This window comes from Lathyrus oleraceus, chromosome 1 (assembly GCF_024323335.1).
Source record: "Lathyrus oleraceus cultivar Zhongwan6 chromosome 1, CAAS_Psat_ZW6_1.0, whole genome shotgun sequence".
In the NCBI taxonomy this organism is placed as follows: domain Eukaryota; kingdom Viridiplantae; phylum Streptophyta; class Magnoliopsida; order Fabales; family Fabaceae; genus Lathyrus; species Lathyrus oleraceus.
In genome coordinates, this window is record NC_066579.1 from 269,301,918 (window position 1) to 269,310,397 (window position 8,480).

Consider the following 8,480-nt stretch of genomic DNA (forward strand, 5'->3'; position numbering starts at 1 on the left):
ATTTTCCCCATCTGAGTATGGTTTTTCATCCAAAGTATCCTTTGTGGATAGTTCCGTTGTATTGGCATATTCCCCAATACATGCATCTTTGAGTCAACTTGAGTCTTTCCATTGATTTTCTCTCATGGAATTCCTCTCGTGTCTCTCAGCAAATCTCAAGCCGTGACCTGCTCACCCACTTTATTCCCTTCCTTATCCCCATTTGAGTCCTAGAGTCTCTGTCCCATGGAGTGAATTACTCATATGGATTGTCAGTTTCTCCGGAATTCTTTTCTTCTTTGTGGACACATATCCCCACAGAGTTTTACCTTTTTTGCATACATACATCTGCATCATGAGGTCTCTTAGGGACCAAAATTCATTTCTTTGTTATTATTTAAGCCCATTCTACCTCTTCGAGACGAAGGTTTTAACCTTCACTTCTTCGGCTAGAATGACCTTAAATAGGGGCATCTGTAAGACCCTAATTTTGACCCTAAGATCCCTCATGGCATCATAACATTGCATTTGCATAGCCTCAAGGATCATAAGTATCTTGGTTCCCTTTGCCTTTGGGTGGGACCTCTTGTGAGTGGTTTGAGATCACCAAGCATGCTTGAATTGTATATTATTGCTTTTCTCATTTTATTCACTAACCAAAAGCACAAAAATATGTCACTAATATCTTTTGTTTGTAGCTTGAGCAGTCACAAGGTCTAAAGGCTTCTAGGAGACCCTGTGTGCATTGATATGGTCAACAGAAGATAAAAGCAAGCATGGTAATGGTTCCCAAAGCTCTCATCCATCAAATATGCCTCCCAAGTATCTCAATTCATCATTTTGAGCAAAGCAAATCAAATGGTTTGAGGTTTGTTTCCCAAGGAAACCCGAATTCATCTGTCCATCAACTATGCCTTGCTCATGAAGCAACCTCAACCCATGGTCAAATACAATCAAGGTAAGTTCCTTAATTCATCATTTAATGCCTATTTGAACTTATTTGAGTTTCCTCAATGATCAATCCATCAAGATATGAATTTTGGACTTGAGAAGTTGATCAGTCAATTCATCTGACTATTTTGAAATATACTGACACCTAACTTTTTATGTGTTGGTAAAATGGAGATGACCCCAAGATAAAAAATGTTCTTAAGGCCAATATGAACAACTTTCATGTTCATAAAAATTTGATTTGAAGCCTGGAAGGTCATCATCCATTCCAAGACAGTATAGGTCATGTTGACTGAAACCCTAATTTTGGGTGAACTTCCCAAGAACATAACTCATTCATTTTTCATGATTTTGAGGTGAGACTTAATTAATTGGAAAGCTTAATATGTCTACTTCAAATGTTATGTTGAGCAAAATTTCAAAATCTCAAAAGAAATACATGTGATAATGCAAAACATTATAGGTCATTTTGGACCAAATGCATTGAAATGTGTAAAAGTCCAATTTCAAGTTCCCATAACTTCTTCATAAAAAATCCAAATGATGCAAAACTTAAATCCAAATTGATTGCCTTGAAAATATATACAATTTTCATGTTGAAGATTTTGTCATTTGGAGCTTGCATCATTGAAACAGAAGGGCTTGAATATTGGCCAAATTTGGAAATTTCACATAGGCATGTTTTGCACCCTACACTTCAAGCTCAAATTTTATTAATTTCCAAGGCCCAAATGAAGTTTTGATCAACATGACATTTGTTCCTTATGCAAAAAGCTTTCCAACCATTACTCATGAGGTTATGTTTCAAGTTTGGACATGGCATTTTCGAAGGCTTCAACGAAATAGTGCATTTTATGAAAATCATTCCAATTGCCATGCATGATCCATTAATGCACAATCTGCACGTTCAATTCATATTTGGTGATGTATAGCTTGCAATTCCAATTAGAATTGGGCCCTCCATGCGCCTATAGAGGCCCATGCATGGAGGCCCTCTTCTCCCATGCACACGAGTTTGATGATGCTTGCAGCTCCCTCCATCTATAAACACAAGTGCTTGGCGTCTCATTTCTTCAACCTTAAGGTGCCCTACATGCTATGCAACTGAAATCCCACACCCATACCAAAGGAACAATCTCAATTTTCTCTCAAATTTCAGATCTAAAGTTCCTAGACCTCTTCACATTGATCCATAGAGCTTTCTGTTTGCAAAAGGACTCAAAGATCGTGACTCAATTCTTCATAATTCAAAGGTTTTACTCAACTGCATTTTGCTTCGAAACAACTCATATATTGTTCCATTTGCCTTGATTTTGTGTGATCTGAACTCCTCTGCATAGAGGCATCATTATTGAGCTTTGGATTTTTGAAATCAAGCAAGTTCAGTTGAACACCATTAAAATTCAACCTCTGATTTCTCTCTCAATAGGAATCTAGAGTGAAAGTGCTAGCCGGAGAAGACGGTGGCGCTGGTCACCGTCTGGTCTCCACATTGGATCTGAGCCGTCCATCTCAGTTTCCAGATCTAATCTCATCCACACAATGTTATGACTTTTTAATTGGCAGCATGTTTTGCATTGACTCACGTGTATGGTGGAAGCGTGCTCAAAAGCCGTGTGATGTGCCAGCTCAATTAATGAGCCATCATCCAACGCTTCTCCTTTAATTTCTGATTTCTATTTTCTTTTATTTCTTTGAATTCCATTTTATTTCCAAAATTCATATCTCTTTCATTATTGGTCCAAAAATTATGGGACCAATTGCATTATTTCTCTTTTAATTTCTAGTTTCTAAAAATGATTTTTAATATTTTTTATTTTATCATTTGCTATTTTTTAGTAATTTTCTCTTTTCTGGTCATTTTTAATTCATTTTAAATAGTTTTTGATATTCAAAAAATACAAAAATATTTTTCAACCTCTTTGAATGATGATAGATCTATGAAAAATATTCTCATCAATTTATTAATTGATTTGAGATTTATTTGAGATTTTAGTTCAATTAGGTTATTTTTTATGCATTTTTAATTGATTTAAAATAGTTTCTGACTTCTAAAAATTCTGAATTTTTTTGTCAAACTTTGTTTGACCTTGTTGAACTTGGGATAATTCACTTGGACTTTTCAAAGTTGATTTGAAGTTTGACCTTTCTTTTATTATTTTAATTCAAGTTTATTTTAAATATTAAAAATGCCAAAAATATTTTTATTTGTTTCTTGACTTCTAATTCTCATTTTGCTTCTGTTTTCTATTATTTGACCTTGATCTTCTCTATCTTTGGTCATAGCTTGTTGATTATCTCATTCTATTTCATTTAATGCACTTTAATTATTCTTCTTCTTCTCCTTCTTTTTCTTTTTTTGATCAATGAGTTAAAGATTGGTGGTTAGCATTGATTAGGGAGGTTTAATCTTCCTTGATTCAAATCTAATTCATCTTGATCATGGATCAAGTGAATGGCTTTGCATTAAGGATAGATTGCTTCCTAAATCATGCAAAGGACCTAAATCAATACAAGATCATTTCTCATCTTCTTTTTGGCATGGCAAGTTGTTGGAGTTTGATTCACTAATCAAGACCTCTAACTTGTGTTGTTGCCTACATTATTATTGACCGGCCTCAGATAGTTGTGACTTCTACATAAGTCCAATTACGATTGCTTAACATAGCGCTAAATTTGCCTTATGGCACATTAATTACTAACACTAACCATTAACCATTAACATTTACTTTTTGCTCTTTACATTTATGCAATTTACTATTCTTGTCCATATTATTCATTTGTTTTTCCCCCTTTGCTCATTTGAGCACATGTTTATGTTAATGCAATTTGCCTTTTGCTCACTTGAGCACATAATTGTGTCTATATTATTGTGCTTTTGTTTTGTTTTGATTATTGTGGACCAAATGCAAAGAAATTGACAAATGGACTTAGTTTCTAGGATATTCCCTATGCAAAATTGGAGTAAAAGGACCTTAATGTTGAAGATGGATTAGAAGGACCAAACCTCTGAACTCACTCTTGTCCATTCTTGATTTGCTTCATAAAACCTTTTGATGTGTGTGCTTTTTGTGCTAGGAAATCCTATGAGATATCAAATTGAAGAATCATTGCCATGTCCATCCAAAGTGAAAGATACAAGAGGCATTGGGGATCTTCTAAGAAGCTTGCTTGATTGTGTTGATTGCTTGAGATTATTACTTATTTTTCTTGCATATTCCAAAGGATGGGAGCTACTTGGATCATCAATATGATCTCAAGAGAGGAACTCCATTTGTGGTCTTGTTTCTTATCCCTTATCTCTTTTATGATTAGGAGTTTAGCCATTCTTCTTCTTCCATCCACTCTAACCCAAGCCAAAACTTTTGTGCAAACATTTAAACTTGTTTTCAAACATTATAAACCTAAGCCTTATGCTTTTGATTTTCAAACTCCCTTTTCATAACACTTATGTTGAATTGAATATTTAAGTCAACTTTGACCATATTTTGTAAATACTTTTCATTAGTAAATATAACCCATTCAAATGTTTTTGTGGTTTCAATGGTCACTTTCTTAATCAAAATTTTTCATAACCTTTAGTTATTAGGTTTGAGTTATCCTTGAGGTAGATATAATACTCACCTATATCCTTAGTGATGGACAATGAGTCTTCCATGCTTATTATAGGGTTAACCCCTCACTAGCATGTTGAAGTTATCCTCACATGGTGGATTTGTGGTTTTAGGTTGAGTTTTATCCCTTGGATAACAAAAGACCTTAAGGCTTTTGGACCAATCAATTCACCAACTCATTTTGAGATTTTTACCCCGAACTACGAGGTTTTGATCCTAATCTTTTTTAAGATGGTACGTAGGCATTGGGTTTATCCATCCAAACACAAAATGTAAATGACTTGTATATTCTCTTCTCATCTCTTCAATCATGTTTGCACAAACAAATTTTCACAAAATACCAACCTTACAACAAATGTGAAAAGGGCTCCCTAGGAGTACCTAGGATGTTTTGGGTGCTTAAAACCTTCCCATTGCATAAGCAACCCCCTTACCCCGATCTCTGACATTTTTACTAGTTTTTGATTCGATAAAACTTTTAGGTTTTTGTTCGCTTTCTAACCATTCCTTTGGATAAATAGAAGTGCGGTGGCGACTCGACTTGTATGGTTTACCTTAGATTTAGTCAATATCTCTAATGGTAACGAATACCCCGCTACACTACGCAAAAAATACATAGTCGCCATTGGTTTTTATTTATTCCAATGAAAAGGGAAAATATCGGGAAAAACCCTAAAGAGTGGTCATCGCAACCATAAACAGGTTCAAAAGTTGGTTATGCAAGGGGAAGGTATTAACACCCCTCATATCCATGGTACTCCATGGGAACCATCTAGGATGTCTATGCTTGAATGGGTGTTGTTATCTTAATGCTTACTTGCTAAAGGTTTGCGGAGTGGAGATGGATTTTTAATTAGTGTGCTCGCCAAGTATATTAGGTCCTCGTGCCTACGTATGCTCACTTGTTGAAGTGAGAAATCAGAGCCCCATAGTTCGTGGGTACAAAATGTTTATTTGTTTTGTTTATTTTATACCTTGGAAAAGGGTTTTCAGAGTGATGCCCTAAGGCTCAAACAAAAGGTTTGATGTGTTGATGTTGTTTTTATGTTTTGAGAAGAAAGTGTTCTTGACTTCATATTGCACTAAAGACTATGGATAAAGGTTAACACCTCAAACAACCAAGCTAAACGTCTTGTGTTCAAAGTACTCAGAACGAGTGTAGGAAAGCTCCATTCTCATCCCTTCTTTGCCACTCAAGGCTCGTGGCATACAATCCTAATCATATCTTATTATGGTTTTTGAATTTGATTTGAGAAAATACCACTTGACGTTGGATCAAGGGTTTGTTTAATGATTATGAAATAGTGAACGATCCTATGGTCTAATGGTTAGCTAACAAACAATAAAAAGATAAAGGAAAGCGAATAAGAAAAGTAAATCAAAAGGGGGAGGGATACATGGAAAATACAAGGGACTTGAAAGAAATAAAGGGGTCTCATTGTAAGGTAGACAAAGAGAGAGTCTTGTGTGTGCATTGTGTCTTAAACTAGAAAGCACATAATGATATTACAAACATAACTCCTTTTCTTCTTTGACGATAATACCATGAGTGCTCCCTTGTAATCAAAGATCACAAAGTCCAATATGCTCCAACTTGTGCTTAGGTCAATCAATGGTTCAAGGTTCAATGCAAAGGTCCTAAAAGAGTCCTCTAAGTCCATAGTCCATAGTCCATTGTCCATGCTTAGGTCTTAATCAAGTCCTTTTTATGTCTTTTCCATTTTTATTCATGTTATTCATTTTTATGTTGATTAGCAAGATGAAGGTGAAGAATGATAATGATGGATGTACAATGTGATATAAAGCAAGGTAAAGGAAAGCTAAATAAAATGACAAAAAATAAATGTTATGAGTTAAGTACAAGAATGTAAAAAGTTAGAAATTAGAAGGCGAAAAGGTAAAAGTTAGGAGTTAGATGTTAGATGTTAGAAATTAGGATTAATCAAAATCAAAAAAGAATATAAGAGGCTTATGATTAACATCAATAATATTCTAATGTTCTACTATCATAAAAAACAAATACCAACAAATAATCAACAATCAAATTCCACAATTAAATCTACAATTGAAATCAAACAATATTCTAAAATACTCAAAATTTTATCTAACGTTTCTAATATCAAATCTAAAATAATGCTCTAAAATAATACTCTACCATAAAAACCGAATAATATTCCAACATTAATCTAGCCTTAAAAAATAATTAGCAATCCAAAACAAGATAATGAATAAAAAACAGAATGGGCCTCCAATGGAAGTGGAATGAGAAGGCCCAATCTGGGGGGGGGGGGGGGTAGCAACGAATTTTGAGTATGAAGTAAGAAAAGGGCGCTAAGGTCCACTCCAAGGCCCACTGGCCTTGGTTCTCCTTGTAGGGGGTGTATTAGTTAAAACAAGGTGCAAATAATGAAACACATGGGGCATTTTCCCAAACTGCTCAGCAAAGGTGATCCAAATTCAACCTCACATGCCAAACAAACTCCTCATGTTCAAAACCTTCCCTCCAATCTTCCAGCCAGATAATTAGCCTATGCCATGCCAGAGCTCATCGTTGGCGGCGACGGAGCTCCAAAAATGTATCCATGCACCACCAAAATAACCGTCTCTACCTCGTGGATCCGAATCTCCTGTCCAAATGAAACGATTCTAATCCTCCTGATCAAATCGCAACTAAACAGGCAAGAACCCTAAGTCAGATTTCAAGAAATTAAATGCAACATGACGAGAATCAAAAGCCAACAGGTTAAGGCTCTGATCTCCATAACCTAACACTACATGTCAGTAACCATATCGAAGTAGAAAAAGCCGGAGTGGATAATTTACCTGCCGGAGATGACGACAGAGACGGAGGCAACGATAACAGAAACCTCAAGTACATTTCTTGACTTCACTCCTTCCTTCTCTTTCGTTCTTCTCTTCTTCCTCTTCTTCTTTCCACGTCCTTGCTCTTCAATTTATTCTTTGGATTAAGATGGAGAGAGTGAGTTTTGTGAGTGTGTGCAGAACGTGTCAGAGAGAAATCCTTCCTCCTAATGATTGGCAATGATTGTTGTATTTATAGATCAATCCAAGGGAGGGTAGTTTAGGGAATTGGATATGAATTTGTTAAATTCTAACATGAATTATCCAACAAGAAATTAAAAATGAAATTATGGAAATGCAATGTGAGTTTTAATATGGAATTAGGTTATGTGGGATTTAGCTAAATGAAAAACACGTGCTCCAATCTCTAACTCATTTTTTATAGGTTTGCCACTTATTGGATAATTTCCCCGAACTGAATTGGATTCGATTTGTTAATGCAGGCTTGGATATTCACTTCATGGGTTTTGCTGCACTTGATGCTTGAGCTATGAACCATTTGTTTGTACTACCTCTGATGAAGTGTGTTGGATGTGCAAGATTGTTTAGTTTGGTTGCAACATGCCTTGATGGTTGATGCTTGGTCTGCTTCAATGTCTCGTGGATGATTGCAGGAGTTGCAATGTCTTGATGGTCCATGGTTGGTCATTGCATGTCAGGTCTTATAGAAGGGTTATGAAGTTGATGGTTTGTTCAACTTGGTGCAAGGCAATGTTGGTTCTACAAGTCAGGAGTGAACTCGTTATGCTTGGCATGATGATATGGTTGTGTTGCACGTTTGCTGAATTGAATTTGGTTTAATGTAGCTTCATGATCATGGCCAGTTGCATGATTATATGGTATGCACATGTTGGTATGTATTAATGGTAAGTTATTGATCTTGTATTGTTACATGGTGTGCATCATTACGTCACTGTGAATTTCCTTGTTTAAACATGTAATTTGCTTTTGTATTGGATTAGGAAATGTGCTAATGTATGGTCATGACTTGGTTAATTTTGTAGGTTTGATTGAGGTTTGTCATGACTTGGAGATGAACATGTGTATAGTTTTATACTTGGATTCAGTTTCATA